A 20203-nucleotide genomic window follows, 5' to 3' on the forward strand; every position below is an offset into this window, starting at 1 on the left:
TTTTCATCAATTAGCCACATGCATTTGTTAAAGTCCTTGCAAAGGAGAAAAAAAAAAGTAACATCATGAACATAAAGCAGATTCAGTAGGTTAACTGGTCAAATCCCTGTTACACTATGCCAACCATTCTGTCCAATGTACATGAAAGACTGTGCTCAAAACTTTCATAGCCTATGCTGGCACTGGGCATCTTTGCTTTCCCTCTGGCCATCAAGTTTACTGATTTATCATAGACATGGATGCAGTGCAGGCTAAATCAGGGCAAAAGCAGGAAAGAGCACGTGAAGTGCCTAAAGTGGAACTAGTCCTATCTAACCAAGAACTGCTGCAGGCTATTTTGCCAGTGGAAAAGAGCTGAATAACAAGCATAAATGCACCTATGAACACTGAATCATTTGCAGCAAGCTGTAGGCAGAACTAATGCTATATCCTGAAGGACACAGCCTGTGTAAACTATCCTGCTTAAAAAGAAAAACATTAATTGTGAACATGCCTTCTGCTGACAACTCACCAGTTACATTAACACAGAGAAGTGTAACCTAGCTAAAATAATCTCACAGGAATTTCACACTTAGCTTTTGTTTAAAAACTTGAAAATTCAGAAGGGTAAAGTTTAAAAACTTGAAAATTCAGAAGGGTAAAGTTTAAAAACTTGAAAATTCAGAAGGGTAAAGTTTCATTAACACTTGAAGTGTGTCAAGAAAAGACTGGATGAGGCACTTAGTGCCATGGTCTAGTTGATTGGTTAGGGCTGGGTGCTAGGTTGGACTGGATGATCTTGGAGGTCTCTTCCAACCTGGTTGATTCTATGATTCTATGAAGTAAAATCATCTTTGGGCAACTGTCAGCATTTCTCTGTGTAGCCCAGACACTGCACTATTACACCCTTCATGACACTGGAAACAAAACCATCCAGGGAAACAAATAAACCCATTCACCAGGTCACATAAAAAGCAAAGTGCTGTGCTTGATGAAAAACACATTTAATAGCAAAATTCCCACTTAAAGGTAGAATGAATCGCTGCAATACTGGATTAACAGGCAAGATAGTGTAAGCTTGTGCAAGGACCCTGTGCATCCTGAGCAGACATTAATCAACACCATTTCACTGACAGCACACCTTTAGAAAGCATTCCTGATTTATCATTTAACTCCTCTAGGCATTAATGACCTGAAGGTACATGTAAAAGAAATCTGTGTTTATAAACACTTGTGCAGGGGAGTAGCTTTACTCCAGAGGAGTAATTTTAGAAGTAAATAAAGCCTGACTCCTCATTCACAGGAGAAAATGTGCAGCCTTCTTGGCAGCACTGTTCCTTGAGGTCTGAGAGGGGTAGGGATGTTAATACAAACTCCTTTATTTGAGAGCCTCTGATTAACAACATTTTAATGCCAAACACTTTGTAAAGCCATTCCATGGTGCTGTTTTTGTGGTCTCTCTTTTTGCAGACACAATGCAAGCACCAGTTCTGGGATGGTGGATTGTGGGAGACAATCAGACTTTCCCCAGACAGGTTGTCATGAAGATAAAGCACCCTCAAGTCCATACCAATGAGCACTTCACAGTCATAGCAGTCATAGCAGATTGTACTTAGCACGCATATTTTATACCAGGCAATTAAATGCAGTTACCCAAATGAATGCAGAAGTCGGTTATATATTGTGCATCAATTATCACAGGCAATGAATGCCATGAGACAAAGAAATTAACACAGCATAAAACTAATTCAATAACACAGCAGATTGCTAAGTTTAAATCCCACCCTTTAGATATCCATAACACCGTAGATGATGAATTAAGATGCAAAGCAAGGCTGATGAAATGCATGACTTTAACGAGGCTCTGTGGAGTGCCAGGGTCAGTGGCCAGCCCTGGGATGAGAAGCAGTTGTCTGTCTACCTATGACAGCAACCTACTGAGTGACCTCCAGTCATTCCACCTGTTTGTCTAATTTTAGTGACCACTAAATCTCTCAAGGAAAAGCCTGATGCCATCAACCTTTTGAAACCCAGGACTATGAGCTGCAAAGACACTAAATGTTACTGGTGCTGGTTCCTGACAAAACACAGACAGGAAGGAGCATTGTGGTGTCCTGCCAACTGTTGCACCTAGGTGAGTTCTCCAGTTCTTAAAAAGAACAGCACCTGCAAACTGTTTGTTACTGTTCACTGTGATTCACAGGACAGCAGTCATTAGCTTGGTCACACTCTAACTGACCTGCCAAGGTACAGGTCACTTACCAGGCTAGCTTCAACTGTCTTCTCAAATATATTAAGTCTTTTGTACTGGTTCTTCCCAGAGTTTTTACTTATCGAGCTCCAGACAGGATTGTCAGTAAAGAAGAAAGAAAAGGAAAGAGAAGATAGACAAGAATTGGCCATCAGCCACTATGCCATTTCAGAGAACCATAGAATCATAAAATCAATCAGGTTGGAAGAGACCCCAAGATCATCCAGTCCAACCTAGCACCCAGCCCTAGCCAATCCACTAGACCATGGCACTTAAGTGCCCCACTCAGTCTTTTCTTGAACACCTTCAGGCATGGCGACTCCACCACCTTCCTGGGCAGCCCATTCCAATTCTGTCAAGAACATCCTCCTAACATCCAGCACAACTTGAGACTGTGTCCTCTTGTTCTGTTGCTGGTTGCCTGGTCCTCTCTGAGCCTCCTCTTCTCCAGGCTAAACACCCCCAGCTCCCTCAGCCTCTCCTCATAGGCTTTGTGTTCCAGGCCCTTCACCAGCTTCATTGCCCTTCTCTGGACATGTTCCAGTATCTCAACATCCCTCTTGAACTGGGGAGCCCAGAACTGGACACAGCATTCAAGGTGTGGCCTGACCAGTGCTGAGTACAAGGGAAGAACAATCTCTCTTGCCCTACTGGCCACACTGTTTCTGATACAGGCCAGGATGCCATTGACTCTCTTGGCCACCTGGTCTCTTGTCTCTTCTTGGTGCTGGTCTCTTCTCACAGGTAAACAGTGATAGAACAAGAGGGAATAGCCTCATACTGTGACTGGGTAAGTTTAGACTGGACATTAGGAATTTTATTTTCCCATCAAGAGTGGTCAGGCATTGGAATGTGCTGCCCAAGGAAGTGGTTGAGTCACCGACCCTGGGTGTGTTTAAAAGTCATTTGGATGTGGTGCTTGGGGATATGGTTTAAGGTGAACTGTGTAGAGCAGTGATATTAGTTGGACTTGGTGATCATGGCCATACTGGTAAGACTAAGAGAACTTAGAGAGAGATCACAATATCTTCACAGTTTCTCTCTAAAAGTAACAAAGCCAATTGGCACAAAATGCATTTTCAGGAAGAACTGCTTATTTGAGATGCTGCATTACTTAAATCCTCTGCCCCAGTACTTCTTGAACATAACACATGGTACATGCAAAGGCCAGATTTCACTTGGAAAGCAGAATACTGGAAGACTTCAGAGTGAAAAAAAAAACCAACCAACAAAGGTAAAACAACAAAGATAAACAGGTGTTCTCCTGTGATGTTCCTTGAAAGGTCACCTGCTAATATTTCATGCTTAATCCCAGACTCAACTGGCATCTCAGAGCAAAGCTTTAACAGGTTACAAATGTGCTTTTTCTTTTGTGCGCGCTTCAGCAGCTGCAGTCTGGATATGTTGGAGTCTATAAATAACAGAATCTGGAGGCACATTAAGCAAAGCATTACACAAGTCCAGCTTAGTGATTGAAAAAGCATATGCAGTTCCAAAATCATCTAGAAGGGAAAAAAACCACCAACTTTGCAGACCAGCAATGCAGCAGCGCCTTGATAAAAACAGGTCTGATTATTCCTTGAACACGAAACACTGTTGTGAATTGCTGATTGTGTGTCGGTTTCTCACAGTGCCAAGATGGATTGCAATTGCAAATCACTTGCTTCTCATTTAAGAGGGCAGTGGTGTGCTGGATAAATTCATAGAATCACAGAATCAAGCAGTTTGGAAGAGACCTCCAAGATCATCCACTCCAACCTAGCACCCAGCCCTAGCAGTCAACTAGACCATGGCACTAAGTGCCTCAGCCAGGCTTTGCTTCAACACCTCCAGGGATGGTGACTCCATCACCTCCCTGGGCAGCCCATTCCAATGCCAATCACTCTCTCTGCCAACAACTTCCTCCTAACATCCAGCCTAGACTTCCCCTGGCACAACTTGGGACTGTGTTCCCTTGTTCTGTTGCTGGTTGCCTGGCAGAAGAGACCAACCCCCACTTGGCTACAGCCTCCCTTCAGGTAGTTGTAGACAGCAATAAGGTCACTCCTGAGCCTCCTCTTCTCCAGGCTAAACAACCCCAATCCTTCCTTTAAATCTCTTCATTTAAAGACTTTAAATTTAACAATGACAAAAAATTACTCTGCAATGTTCTAATTACTTACAGAAGTATTTTAATAATGGCCCTTATATCACACTGTTTCCTACCAAAGACCACCAATGGCTTTAGAAACATGACAACTCACACCACTGCATTTCAGACAACAGAGAGAGTACCCAAGACAAGCCTTGAGCAAACACACTTCATCAGGCTTTGCTGGAAGGCTGAATAATGAAATGAGATGTTTTGGAATGCCAACTTGATGCCATAAAGTACCTGGGCCAGACATTTTAAGTGGACTGTATATGTTATTTGTTATCTATCTGGGCTTGAGGAACCCCCTGTGTAAATGCATAGCAATTATAGAATCATAGAATCATCACAATAACAGGTCTGTGATGCCCTTAGGTCAGCATCCAACTTCTTAGAGGGACAAGTGGTGTTCAGCCACCCGAGACTTAGCAATTCTCAAACACCTTCTCCCACTCTACTGTAGATGTTTACTAGAGCTACTTCAAAGAGTTGCAACAGGAAGGGTTGTACTTTTGGAGTAGTTTCAAGAAAAACAGATGAAGAAACAGAGAAGACAACTCCTCCCCTCCTCCTCCCCCCCAAACAAACAAAGAAACCTGAGAGACACTTCCAGAAAGCATTTTAGCTTCTTAGTGAATCTAACATCAAAGCACTCTAATGCAGCCTCCTGGAAAAATGGACAGCTGGAAGGACAAGCCTTCTTTGTGGCAGAGGCTTGGGGCCAGTATCACACAGCCCATCAGAGGCAGAGGATCTTGTTATTGAATTTCCATATGAATACAAAGTGGTCTCTTCCAGTCCCAGAAGACCAGGAGACAGTTGAGTTTTACATGGCAACAGTTATGTATGGAAAAGTAATTGAAAGTGACTTTTTTAGAAGTTTCTAGAATGCATTCATTATAATTTTTCTTCTTCTTCAAAGCCTGTATAATTGAAGTCCTGGAGCTAAAGCGGCCAGCTCCAGCTTCTTCAGGCACAGACTCACGGGTAAAAAGAAATAAAACCCTTGTCAATCCAACTATTTTCATAGTCTTTAAGTACTCTTTTATCATTGGACCAATTTGTGACAGAATCACAGAATACATCTGGTTGGAAAAGACCTCAAAGGTCATCCAGTCCAACCCTCAACTCAGCACTGAAGAGGATGCTGCATACCAAAACTCAAATCACATTTCCTTGCAGAGCTGGGAAGAGTCAGATTAAACATAGAATCAACCAGGTTGGAAGAGACCTTTAAGATCTTCCAGTCCAACCTAGCCCTATCCCATCAACTAGACCATAGCATGTCCCTAAGCACCAGGTCCACAGGATGCTTAAAACACTTCCACAGATGGTGATTCCACCACTGCCCTGGGAAGACCATTTCAATGTTTGACAACCCTCTCTGTCAAGAAATGTCTCCTAAGATGCAGTCTGAACCTCCCCTGGTGCAGCCCTTAACTGTTTCCTCTGGTTCTGTCAGTTGCTACCAAGTAGGAAAGGCTGCCCCCTCCTTGCTCCAACCTCCCTTCAGGATAATTGTAGAGAGTGATGAGATCTCCCCTCTGCCTCCTCTTCCCTAGACTGAGCAACCCCAGCTCTCTCAGGTGCTCCTCAGGGGTCATTTGTTCCACTTTTCAGTAAGGATAAAATAATTTAACTTTTTTTTCCTGCTAGAACACCAAACTTCTTGTGTGATAGTGGAACAACAAGAGTTGACATCTAAGTGTCTTTGGTTAAGTACCTGGGTGATGTGCAGAGCACATTTTTTGCAGAGTACTGAAGTGATCTAAAGTCATATTGATCAAAACAGCAAGCAGGATTTTCTCAGTGATGGCTGGTAAGCAAAACTCTGGAAACAAGGTTTAGGCTTGTTTTGGGGCTTTGGTTTCTTAATTCAAGGATTCTGATCAAAAAGTCTTAAGAGAAAAAAAAAAATCACTCTCTTTTCTGTCAATTTACCTCTGTCCTCACTCTCAAAGCTGCCACCCCCTCTTAGCACATCATGCTTAGAATCTTTCTCCAGCTGCAAGCTCTAAATTGGTGCTGTGTTCCCTCGTCTCATTTATCTTGGATTCCTTTCATTTCTCTTAGTGTATCTCCTGTTCTTCTCCATTTACCTCACAACACTCTTTTCTTCATGTGGCTGTTGGTTTGTTTTATTAGTCTGGATTTTTTCTGTTGCTGTTGTTGTTTCCATCCACTGACTCTATGCTTCCCCTTACAATGGAGTCACATTTCTTGCCTTAGTCTGCCATGGGCCATTCCCTCAGCCAAATATCCTTTCACAGGCATTGTTTGTTACTCTGTGCCATTTTATTAGGGGCAGGGGAGAATTCACCTCACTTAACTTCAGTCAGTGCAGCTTTCCTGACACCCTCATTGACAATGGGGAGAACCAGACACTTCTGGCAGCCTGTTTGTGACACCTACCTCACTGGGCAATGAAACAACTTAGAGATAGATGTCTTGCTTCTCTGGCTGGAGGTCTATGCTGCAGTTTTGGATATGGGCATCTGCTCTGCCAGACACTCATGGCTAAGTAAATTGTGTCTTTGGAGCTAAACTCATCTACCTGCATGTCATATGAATCTCAACAAGACACTCAGTCCCAAGGGACTCAGCTCCCACTCCTGTTCTTCACCTGCCTGATAACTCCAGCAGAGCAAACCTCAGGAGAACAGAAATCATGAGTCAATTTGCAATAAATCATGATAATGTCTCCAGATATAGATACATATGGATAGAGAGAGAGAGATGGTTTGCTGTCTGATTTTTTTCCGTGCCCATCCCCAGTGGATATGCCAAAATATGACTATTAGTGTTTGACAACAGGAGCTGCCCACTCAAACATACTTCTTGCAGCTGTGATGCCCTGCATCAGCTTGTTCTCTGGAGAGAGAATTTATCCTGGATCTTCTCTTCCTACTTCCAAATAAATTCCATCTATTCTTTACCTGACATTTAACTCCTTTGCTGCTTGTAGATCCCATTTTAAGGATCAGTGTAGGCCACACACCTCTCTCAGCTACCACAGTCTCCTATTTCTGCACACTAGCTCTGGCCAGGCTGCTACCAGCTTTTGTTATTCTTCATGCAATGCTTAGAGGCAGCATCTAATTTAATAAGAAGTAAGAACAGCTACAGGGAGATTCCTTATCCTTTCCCTCTTCTCAGGTTGTTTGCTGTAAATGAGAGGAACAAAGATTTTCCACCTCGCACAGGATGGAATAGAGTTTCCAAGCTCTTTCTGCTCCCTCACATCTGTTAGCCATCAGCAGAGGTTGAATTAAGTTGCTAGCAGAGTCAGAAATCTTGCCTGGTTTATGAGCAGGATATGACTTGAGACTGCATCCCCTTGTTCTATTGGCGGTTGCCTGGCAGAAGAGACCAACCCCCACCTGGCTACAACCTCCCTTCAGGTAGTTGTAGATAGCAATGAGGTCCCTCCTGAGCCTCCTCTTCTCCAGGCTAAACAATCCCAGCTCCCTCAGCGTCTCCTCATAGGTTTTGTGTTCCAGGCCCCTCCCCAGCCTTGTTGCCCTTCTCTGGACACCTTCCAGCACCTCAACATCTCTCTTGAATTGAGGGGCCCAGAACTGGACACAGCACTCAAGGTGTGGCCTGACCAGTGCTCAGTACACAGAAGAATAACCTCCCTTGTCCTATTTGCCATATTGTTCCTGATGCAGACCAGGATGCCATTGGCTCTCCTGGCCACCTGGGCACACTGCTGGCTCATTCTTAGCCTACTATCTACCAGTAGCCTCAGATCCCTTTCTTCCTGGCTGCTCTCCAGCCACTCTGTCCTCAGCCTGTAGCTGTCTTCTTCACAGGACACCTGAACAACTTCTTGCTTTTCCACTGAAGGAGAAGCAATCCACTATTGAACACAAGGTTAGATCAGGAGAATAGCAGTTACTGTGCATCACCTATGATCAGGATATCAAACTTACTCTGAGACCTCTCCATTTTAACTAGCTTTCAGGAGACAGGGTAGAGAAGGCTTGAGAAGCAGATCATGGCGAATACAACGATGCTAAAAATTCTCCCTCCAAGTAATCCTGCTGTAACTTCACCCAGCCAACATCTCTTCCATTCTGCTTTCCCTGAAGTGCTTTCTCCAGTTTCAATTATAATTTTTCAGGGCAGGAAATCATGTGGATTTTCCCTCAGGCAGGGCTAAAACCTACTGGAAGCTTCAGTGCCCCTTGTTCTGTAATTGGACCGATGCTGGCTTTATCCAGGAGCCCCTCAGGCAGAAATGTCACTGAAGCTGTGATGCTCTGAGATCCAGGGGTAAGCCATCTCATGCAGCCAGAACTTTCCAGCCTTTTGAGACATTTAAGGTGCTACTGTGATACAAAAGTAGGAAGATACTGATGATGGCAGTATCTTCCTCTCTTCTCATGCAGGCCCTGCACTCCTTTCACATAGTTAATACTCCCTTCATTCACAGCTTTCCAAAGTGGTGTAGATTTGTTTGTCTTATTTGGATCATAAGCTCTTCAGGTTACAGAATTTCCCTTTATCTGTGTTGGTAAAGCACAATGTAAATTTGCTGCCCTGTATAAATATTTTCTAATAACAAGGGCAACAACAAGAATAATATATTTACTTTTACTTCACTTCAACTTTACTGCCATAACAAGAATAATATATTTACTTCACTTTTACTTTACTGCAATACAGTATTTAAAGTCTTCCAAATATCACAGTATCACACAGTATCACCAAGGTTGGAAGAGACCTCACAGATCATCAAGTCCAACCCTTTACCACAGAGCCCAAGGCTAGACCATGGCACCAAGTGCCACGTCCAATCCTGCCTTGAACAGCTCCAGGGACGGCGACTCCACCACCTCCCCAGGCAGCCCATTCCAGTGTCCAATGACTCTCTCAGGGAAGAACTTTCTCCTCACCTCCAGCCTAAATTTCCCCTGGCACAGCTTGAGGCTGTGTCCTCTTGTTCTGGTGCTGGCCACCTGAGAGAAGAGAGCAACCTCCTCCTGGCCACAACCACCCCTCAGGTAGCTGTAGACAGCAATAAGGTCTCCCCTGAGCCTCCCCTTCTCCAGGCTAACCAATCCCAGCTCCCTCAGCCTCTCCTCGTAGGGCTGTGCTCAAGGCCTCTCCCCAGCCTCGTTGCCCTTCTCTGGACACGCTCAAGCATCTCAATGTCCCTCCTAAACTGGGGGGCCCAGAACTGAACACAGCACTCAAGGGGTGGTCTAACCAGTGCAGAGTACAGGGGCAGAATGACCTCCCTGCTCCTGCTGGCCACACCATTCCTGATGCAGGCCAGGATGCCACTGGCTCTCTTGGCCACCTGGGCACACTGCTGGCTCATGTTCAGGCAGGTATCAATCAGCACCCCCAGATCCCTCTCTGTCTGGCTGCTCTCCAGCCACTCCGACCCCAGCCTGTATCTCTGCATGGGGTTGTTGTGGCCCCATGCAGAGATACAAGCAGAAACAACCCAAAGCCAACAAGACGACCAAAAGATCTGCAAAACCTTTAACTAAGAAGCAGAAGCCACCAAGTCACTGTGTGGAATTCTGGTAAATTAGTTACTTATATTCATAAAAAGCAATTGTTATGGAAGGGAAAAAAAATCCTTGCAAATTAGCCCTCAGGAAAATATAAAGCAGAATGTAACCAGTGTAAACCAGCATAGCACTGCTTCACATGTGTATTATGAGGGTCACAAATAGCCTTCTGGTTACTTTTTAAACAAATGCAGTGTTAATACTTTCTCTGCAACATTATGAATAACTCATTTGGCCTTTAGCTACAGATATGGTAACTGATGGCTTTTGACTTCTTTTGTTTATGTTGTTATCCAATGAACTTCTGTCCTGAGACTAAATCTTGACTTCAATCCTTCAACGTGTAAAGGACATAGAGCATGTGGAGGGCACTGGGATCCAGCAGGTTCCCTCAGCTTCCCCCACTGCAGCTCAGTGGCCACTGCTTGTTGTCTTTCAGACAGCAGCACAGAGCTCTTCTGGCACACAGGAGAATGGGGTGTCAGGGTCAGTGTCCATTCCTCTTTAACACCACCTCTTCTTGCTCTGTTAATGGTTTCTTTGCTCTTTTAAGCTCCAAGGTACCAAATTAATCGAAATAATTGTGATGATGCAAGAGATTAAACTGACAAGAGTAAGAACTGCCCTTGTTTATCCAGGTGACACTACAGGAGGTACAATGAAGATGCACATAGACAACAAAGCCCTGTCCTTTTAATAGGGTCTAAATAGAAAATGTTTTGCGAGGCTGGTGTATTTCTGTCCAAAGACACAGTTTAATTTAGAATTGCCCAGGTGACACTAGTGGCTCATGGTATATAAGTGGTCAGGTTAAATGACCTCCATGTACCTTCTTGTCTGAAGCTGAGGGCAATAGCAACTGAAGCAGTTTGAATGGGTCTCATTTATAATTCTTTTAATTGCCTGCTAATACTTCTTTCAGGAGGAAAGACCAAGAGACCTCCTCCTATCTCCAAATAGCTTCCAAGCTAAAGTTGTAATTCAGCCAAAACAGTTCTCTAGAAATGGAAAATCGACTGGACAGGGATCCAGGAGATTCCTATTCCTCATATAAATCTGCAATGGACCTTGGGCAAGTAATTTACATTGTCTACCTCTTCATGACCCACTTCTGAACCGGTGTGATAATATCTGCTTTATCTATCTTGCCTAGCCTCTCTGCTTATGGTGTATGTCCAGTACCACGGGACCATGACCCAGACCTCCAGGTATCACTGGATTGCAATAGTTGGAGGAATCTCTTCTTTTTTTCCTAGCAAAAATCAAAGCCAATGCAGAATAGAACAAAAAAACCAAGAGAAGGGCAATGATCATAATTTCATATGGAATCACCATCTCTCTGAATGTGGAGAAAATAGCAAGTTTCCTTTAAAAGGACTTGCAATGAAATTCACACTCTTGTCAGGTGTAAATTACAGCCTGTATTTCATCTTCTTCTAGCTACAGCTCCTTTCTTAGTCATGCATAAAGCAGTGCACAAAAACATTTCCTGCATGTGATCAAGCAAGTATGGGCACATAACAGGCAAATAAAATATAACACCTTAAAAAAAAATGTTTACTGGTATCTTAAAAGAAAAGCAGAACTTTGTAACCATGCCATTTCTCAATCAGCTACTTGATTTACTTGGGAGCACAACTGAAGTAGATTTAGGAAATAGTTACAGAGAATGGAGGTAGCTAAAAAGAAATTGAAAAGAAAACTAATAATCCCAGGGACATGATTGTATCATGCAATCACAATCATAGCAGGTCACTTAAATTTAGCTCATAATAAGATCTGCTCAGTGTAATAACATGGGAGATAGCTTTTCACCTTTCTTTCCTCAGTGTTTTACATAAGACCTTCTGATTGTATATGCTCCATGACAGAATCATAGAATCAAGCAGGTTGGAAGAGACCTCCAAGATCAGCCAGTCCAACCTAGCACCCAGCCCTAGCCACTCAACCAGACCATGGCACTAAGTGCCTCATCCAGGCTTTGCTTGAACACCTCCAGGGATGGTGACTCCACCCCCTTCCTGGGCAGCCCATTCCAATGCCAATCACTCTGTCTGTGAAGAACTTCCTCCTAACATCCAGCCTATACCTACCCCTGGCACACCTTGAGACTGTGTCCCCTTGTTCTATTGCTGGTTGCCTGGGAGAAGAGGCCACCCCCCACCTGGCTACAATGTCCCTTCAGGTAGTTGTAGACAGCAATGAGGTCCCCCCTGAGCCTTCTCTTCTCCAGGCTGCACACCCCCAGCTCCCTCAGCCTCTCCTCACAGGCTTTGAGTTCCAGGCCCCTCACCAGCTTTGTTGCCTTTCTCTGGACACGTTCTAGAGACATCTAGCACTTCAGGCAAACACCTATGCACCATACTAAGTGCTGTGCAAATCTAGTTTCACCTGTGCTCATCTTTGAAACAGTGAACTCCTTCCAAGTTTCATGGATTGATGACACTGTCAAGTGCATCACTGGCACACAAAGAAGCATCACCAAGTTTGGGAGGCACTGCCAGGATGACTTGTTGCACACTGATGTATTAGTCCATATTTCAGGGTACAAACATGGTTTCAGCCTTGGTAGAAATTCACTGCTAATCTTCTTCAGGGTAACTGCGGCTAGGAGCAAGGGTGGAGCATATTCAGTTTAATTACACGGTCAGAAATGCCTGAGCTAAGGAAATTCTTGCTTTTGAGTTGTCAATCTCCTTCTATTCTGTAACAGCTTAAAAAGTCTTCATTGTCAAGCTCTCTGTACAAACACTACACCTAAGCTTTACTGACTACTGATTAGGTCTCCAAGTGCTTATCAGTTGGGGAAAAATGGTTATCTACCACAGCTCAGAGGAGATGCAATAATTTTCCAGATGATAATCAAAGCCCTTTGTTGGGAACTCAAGTTAAAAATTTGCTTTCAGTAGTGCACAAAGAAAATAGCTTTGTATGGTTTCTAAGTGAATGCTATGGATGGCTACAGATCCTCTGAAAAACCTGCAGACAAGATATGGAATGCTCCTGCCATCTCCACCACAGTTTTTGCACACAATAAGGCAATCAAGTGTTGACCCTTAGCTTCCTGGTAATCAACAGCTGGTCCAGTAAATTCAGCTTAATTAGGGTTCATGCATGTTTCTGAGCGGGGCTTAGCGGTGGAAAGATTCATGCTCCATCTCATCTCAGTGGTATTAAGATTTACATATGCAGATCCATCACTGAGAATGGCCTGGCTTTTGTTATTAATTGAAGCACATTAAGAGACTTGGCAGAATAAAAAAAAAATCTAAATTTTAAATGTCAAGAGACAGATCCATGTAGTTGCACATCCTGTTGTTGTAATATACCTTAATTACAGTTAATTGGGAGATATTGTTCCTGGTGGAAGAGCATCTGACAGATTTTGTGGGTGATTAAACATAGAACAAAATCTGATGAATTTGTTTCATAGATTTCATAGAATCAGCCAGGTTGGAAGAGACCTCCAAGATCATCCAGTCCAACCTAGCACCCAGCCCTAGACACTCAACCAGACCATGGCACTAAGTGCCTCATCCAGGCTTTTCCTGAACACCTCCAGGGATGGTGATGGTTGAATGAAGGACCTGTTTACTATGACCATACAACTTCATCTACAGAACCATTCCTATTACTTAGCAAAACAAAAGAAACTCACAGGTCAAGAATATCTCCCTTGCCTCACGATGCTTTAATACTCCCTCCTCTCTTCTTCAGTTTTCTGTTGCTGGCACCTTAGGACTCTAGCCCAAGATCCAGCTCCTACCAAACTTTGTAAGAGGATTTTTAGCTGAGTCACATCAGATCTTAAAGGAACAGCAAATAGAGGAAAAGGCCAATGGAAAACAAGTATTACAGGCCACCTGGGCACATTGCTGGCTCATCTTCAGCCTACTGTCTACCAGTACCCCCAGGTCCCTTTCTTCCTGGCTGCTCTCCAGACACTCTGTCCCCAGCCTGTAGCACTGCTTGGGATTGTTGTGGCCAAAGTGTAGAACCCTGCACTTGGCCTTGTTAAATGTCATCCCCTTGGCCTCTGCCCACCCATTCAGCCTGTCTAGGTCCCTCTGCAGGGCTCTCCTAACATTCAACTCATTGACACCTGCTCCTAGCTTGGTGTCATCTGCAAACTTACTGATGCTGGACTCAATCCTCTCATACAGATCATCAATAAAGGTATTGCACAGGACTGCACCCAGCACTGATACTTGGGGGACACCACTACTGACTGCCAACTGGATGTGGCACCATTCACCACTGCTCTCTGGGCCCAGCCCTCCAGCCAGTTCTTGACCCATTTCAGAGTGAATCTGTCCAAGCCACGAGCTGCCAGCTTTGCCAGGAGTTTGTTGTGGCAGAAGGTGCCACAAGCTTTGCTGACATCCAGGTAGACTACATCCACAGCCTGCCCCACATACACCATGCAGGTAACCTGATCATAAAAGGAGATCAGGTTGGTCAGGGAGGACCTGCCCTTCCTAAACGCGTGCTGGCTGAGCCTGATCCCTTGCCCATCCTGTAGGTGCTTTGTGATGGCAGTCAAGATGACCTGTTTCATGACCTTGCCTGGCACTGGACCTCTCCAGTAAGCCAGGACTGTTGATAAATGATGGAGAGTGGCTTGGCCAGCTCATTTGCCAGCTCTCTCAGCATCCTAGGATGGATCCCATGGACTTGTGAGGATCCATGTGGCTCAGCAGGTCACTCACTTTTTCCTCCTGGATTACAGGGGGACTACACTTGTCCCTGACTCCATTTCTCCAGCTTTGTTACAGGCCCCCTTTAGGTACTGGAAAGCTGCTATAAAGCCTTCTCACAGCCTTCTCTTCTCCAGGATGAACAACCTCAGCTCCCTCTGCCTGTCCTTATAGAAGCCCTCTGACCACCTTCATGGCTCTGAACCCACTTGAGCGGGTCTGTATCTTTCTTACACTGGAGGCCCCAGAGCTGATAACAGTACTCCAGGTGGGGTCTCACAGAAGTGGAGCAGAGGTGGGGAGAATCCCCTTCCTCAACCTGCTGCCCACACTTCTTTTGATGCAGCCCAGGATATGGTTGGCTCTCTGGGTGACAAACACACATTGCTGGCTCATATTCAGTTTTCTGTTCCCCAACACTCCCAAGTCCTTCTCTGAAGGGCTGCAGATCCACTCATTGCCCAGCCTGTATTTGTGCTTGGGATTGCCTGTACCAAGTGCAGAGCTTGTTGGACTTCATGAGGTTTACATGGGCTCACCTCTCAAGATCCCTCTGGGTGGCCTTTCTTCCCTGCAGTGTGTTGACCACAGCATGCAGCTTGGTGTTGTTGACAAACTTGCTGAGGATGCACTCAATCTTGCTGCCTTTTCCTCATACAGCATAAAATACAAAACTGACTGAAGCCATGAGCTCAGCTTCTGCTGGGCAATAAGATTTGCTAACACTCATTGATCTGTGGCTGTATATGACCCTGAAATATGTTTAGCTGGGCTGCCTGAGATCATTGCTCATGCTTAGAATAGAAATGGCAGGAGGGGTTTTATCACCAAAAAAAGTAAGCAGTGCACATCTTCTGCCTGAAAAGTAACCAGATTTCAAAGTCTTGTTTCTTCCCAAACTCTATGCAACCTGCTTTCCTAAATGTTCCTTTACACTGAACTGCAACAACTGTGATAAATCATTTGCTATTTCCTCTTCGGTGCAACTACATGCTTTGGGCAAAGATCTTTTTAATTATTATTCATATATTTTTTAAAGCAAACCCACTCTTTTCTAAAGCACATTTCCATTCCCACTGATGGATTTTGTCTTTGATACGTGATCCAGCTATTTAACTACCTCTCACCACTTCTGCCATGAATTGTTTATATAGCAACTTGGCAGCATCACTTGCATATCACAGGAAAGATCCCATTACATGTTCCCAGAGGTGTGGTTTCACCAGCTTTATCACTTTCTGCCACCTATGCATACCCCTGAAGCACAGTGTCTGCTTAATCCAGAAAGGCACTTCTTGACTGCCAATGGCAATTAAAGATTCATGGTGCAGCTACAAAATTTTCAGGCAAAACTTATCTCCACGTTGTCTTTGATAAATATAATAACTAGAAATAATATTTATCTCTTCACTCTTTTTTTTTTCTGCCAAGGGAAGGTCACAGAGCATTACTTTTACTGTATTCTGTTGCAGCCTTGACCTGAAATAATTAAACAAGGAATAAATGCAAAAAGGAAGAGAAACTGAAAAGAAGGGAAGCATGCTTAGAAGCAGAGTAACTTAATGTACCACTGAAAAGTCAGAGAAGACTTGGGGCTGGACACAGTACTTGCTCTTCAGTCTTACTTGGTGACTGAAATGGACAATGGCACTAACTACAGATTCCTTGGTGGTGAAAAGCCCCTATTTGGGTGTCTTCCAGATTATTCTTCATCTATTGTCCCACACATTAAAAAAAAGGACTGCACCATAAGTTTCACTGGAAGAACACTTACTCCAAGAGCACTCTTGCAATATTAAAGTATAAAACAACTAAAGATCAGGGGACAGAAATTAAAGTGAAGCCAGATCCACACCACAGTCAGACACCGAAAAAAAACCCAACCCTCCAGATATTTTTCCCATGAGCAGACAAACAGTCCTGTGGCTTCAAACAGAGTAATCCAACACACATTTTAGGGCAAAAACATTGCAGGTATATAATCTTACTACTTTGTATTGCCACTGTGCAAATCCACCTTGCAGCGAACCACTATGTGCATGAAATTTCAGAGATGCAAACTAGGTTTGGGTGAAATTTGGAGTGTGAGATCTAGAATTATCACAAAGTCAGTCTTCTCAGAAAGTAGCCCAGGCAACACTCCTCAGTATTCTTCTCCAGAGCAATCTGATGATTCCACAAAACCCCTAATGCCATAAAGGGCTAGAAGAGAGCAAAGGGGTTGATTCACTAACAAAACTATGGGGCTACTGAGTCAGTAGCCTTTGAGTCACAAAGTCAACCTCAGCGAACAGCGATTGAAACTTGTTATCCACCCATATCTCAAGAGCATGTTCTACAGTGCAATAGCCAGCAGTCATTTGTGACAGAGCAAGAAGCAGATTAAGTCTCCTCAAGTCCAGGGATAGACTGGTGGGCAGGAAGGAAAATCTGACCTGCTCCTGCCTGCTTAAAAGAGAGCATTTAGTTTTTGAGCTTGTCAGCATGCTCCTTTTTGAACACGTTGTGTTTGCTGACATGCCACCCTGACATTTTGGTTTAGTAGTACAAAAAAACCCAGAGAAAAACCAACAAGAGGTAAGGTTATAAAATCAAATATGATGTTTTCTGTATGTTAAAAGAAGAATTGCTCCCACAGAGACCTGGAAGCAAAGCTGTGCCAGTACATGAAAACCAAAAAATGGAACTGACCTGGGTTTCACGGTTCAAGCGTGCCGTGGCAGGGATCCCAGCACTGCTTTCAAATTCAACACTCCAATAAACACAGTTGTAGTTTCTTGAAGTAGATGCTTTTAATGTAATCTGAAAAGGGTGAGAGAAAGGGCATACTCCTGAAGCCTGTATTTCTTAGGTAGAAATAATTCTGCCTAGAGAAGCCTGGCTCGTGACTGCTTGCTATTAAGACCTTACAGGAGAGAGGGAACGTCTTTGAGTTCACATACTTAACTCTCAGTGGTGTGTCTGCTGAGTGGCAGGAAATAAACAACAGTCAGGAGGGGTTAACCACAGACGTGCTGGCTAAAATCTATACACCTTGAAATAAGGGAGACAACTGCAAGGTCAGATATAGTTTCATTGTTTCCAACAGGGGGGGTCATCCACAGAGCTACCGGGCACAAAAAGTGCCTGTCACAAACCGTACTCACTTCCCATCTGCCTCCTAAACCCAAACCAGCAGTTGTGCATGTTAGTCTTGCTGAATAGATCTCAAAAGCCTTCCTAGTCTCCAAATAGAACATCACTGCAAAGCACCAGTATAATAAGTAGACAGAAAGGGGAGAGAGATTGTATAAGCCACCTGTGTATGAATCTCCACCAGGATGTCTAAAACCTGTCAGTCAATCTCACCCCAAGATGTATTTTCCATCTTACTTCCTAAACCAGCTGTGTGTCTCCTGGAGAAATGCCACCATTCTGCCATAATCGCATTAAGAGGACACCCATACTGAAGGTCAGAGTCAACTAAAAATGTCTCTGAGCCTGATATGAGATGGTAGAAAATCCCTTTACTTGGAGTCTGCCTACCAAAATTCCCCAGGGCTATTCCAATAGATTTCTTCTGTTGTCAAAATTGACACAGCAGTCAGGAAAGAGAAGCGCTTGTTGAAATCAGCGGCAGAGGATGTAAGCATTGCTCTAGAGTTGGGCATGGAGCACAACACGAGTCAGAAAGGCTAGGTGAGAGAAGGAGGAAAGACAGCTGCTCGTTGCACTTGAAACCAAACAGGCTCTTTCTCTGCACGTTTCCAAGTCTACAACTACCTGAAGGGAGGTTGTAGCCAGGTGGGGGGTGGTCTCTTCTCCCAGGCAACCAGAAATAGAACAAGGGGACACAGTCTCAAGTCATGCAGGGGGAAGTCTAGGCTGGATGTTAGGAGGAAGTTGTTGGCAGAGAGAGTGATTGGCATTGGAATGGGCTGCCCAGGGAGGTGGTGGAGTCACCATCCCTGGAGGTGTTCAAGAAAAGCCTGGATGAGGCACTTAGTGCCATGGTCTGGTTGAGTGGCTAGGGCTGGGTGCTAGGTTGGACTGGATGATCTTGGAGGTCTCTTCCAACCTGCTTGATTCTATGATTCTAAGATGTAAAGAATACAGCAGACATTTTCCAAAAGATCCTTAACAAGCACTGACACTTGCAGGAATCAGATATGGCTGAAGAGACTGTACTATCTTCTTGGTAACTTGGTAAACACTTGGGGTACGCCCCCCACACCCCAGAAAGAAATTCAACTCAGTAACAGAGTTAATGGGCAAAGATTTTGAGGTAACCCCCAAGATAACAAAGAAACATGCTGACAAGAACAATGTAGTACTGTGATTGCACGGACTTTTTGCTTACAGAGTATTTACAGATGCTAACTCAGGCAATTTCGTATCTCTAGGTATTTACTCTGTGCTTGTAAAATGAAATGGCATTTTTCATTCCATCTTGACTGGAAGAGAGAAGACACTGAGCTTATAAATTGTTTAGAATTATTTGCTAATGCTATCATATTTTTGATATCTGCTTGTAGCAGGAATAGAAGGGAGACTGATAACGCTTTACACATAAAATCACAGAGGAGAAACCCAGAAAACAAGCTTTGTTTTCAACATGTTTAAACTGTTCAAATGACAGGAACTGGTTGCCTTGGAAGCAGATCTGCAGCCAAATGAAACCTTTCACCTGTCCAACATATGAAATATTTATTATCTGCAGGTGACTAGAGATTCAGTAAAGCCAGACATACAATGCAGAAGCAGACCCTGGCTCGTCACCTCCATCAATTTCACAGGTTCTGTGGCAGCCAGATTAGATTTTGCCACAGACAGAGGGATGTAGATTCACTTTCAGTATTGGGTGTAAGGAGAAATAAAACAAAAAGGAAAGCAACACATTAACTTTACATTCAGGTTAACCAGTCTGGTGAAGGAAAATGCTGATGCTCCTCTTCAGCTGTGTTTAGTAGGTCTGGAAAGTGTTATCATTTCCAATTAAAGACAAGAGCCCACTCTCTCTTTAGATAATTACTTTTCCAATAAATTATTTTTGGCCATTCCCCATAAAACTTGCCCAGTGTTTTTGTCTTGTAGAAGTTGTTGGATTCCCCCCCCCCACCCCTTTCTCTTTTGTGTGGGTTGGAATTAATTTATTATAGTCCTAAAACTTGGCAGAGATCCAGACACAACGGTCTGAAAAATGTTCACACTAAAATTCAATGATGGGATTCCTTGTTTATTTTATCTCAGAGCCTCCCTGAGAATTCAGTCCTGCAAAATGGAGCACAGTTGATGCACAAGTGGGCATGTAATGCAATTCACTTTATTTTTCAGGAAAAATACTTTAGACATTTCTATTGCTGCAGAAAACAACTTTGGGTATGGAAAGTGGTATTTTTGCATAGCTACTTTCAGCAATGAGTCACACTTGGAAAGAATCTTGACATTTTTTGCCCTTTATCACCTTCATTTTTATTTTTCCCCCCAGAAAATCTGGGTTTCAAAGACCTTTAGCATCCTTACTATTGCTAAAGAGCTTTAACATCTATCAAGAGGCACTGGATAGGGCTGGGTGCTAGGTTGGACTGGATGATCTTGGAGGTCTCTTCCAACCTGCTTGATTCTATGAAACTAATTA

The 20203-nt window shown here is 43.8% G+C and overlaps 1 protein-coding gene across 12 annotated transcripts in view; it reads right to left on the reverse strand.

Moving 5' to 3' along the window:
- Positions 1 to 20203, reverse strand: part of ENOX1 (ecto-NOX disulfide-thiol exchanger 1) — a 453062-nt gene that overhangs the window by 167696 nt on the left and 265163 nt on the right. For 2 of the 12 annotated variants that reach the window (XM_064174832.1, XM_064174884.1), the window contains one exon: positions 17278 to 17388. The exons of the other annotated variants lie outside the window; for them this stretch is intronic. The gene's annotated coding sequence lies outside the window, so the exon portion shown is untranslated. The remainder of the gene's footprint in view (positions 1 to 17277; positions 17389 to 20203) is intronic. 12 annotated transcript variants of the gene reach the window in all.

The sequence above is a fragment of the Pogoniulus pusillus genome, chromosome 3, assembly GCF_015220805.1.
Source record: "Pogoniulus pusillus isolate bPogPus1 chromosome 3, bPogPus1.pri, whole genome shotgun sequence".
Classification (NCBI taxonomy): Eukaryota; Metazoa; Chordata; class Aves; order Piciformes; family Lybiidae; genus Pogoniulus; species Pogoniulus pusillus.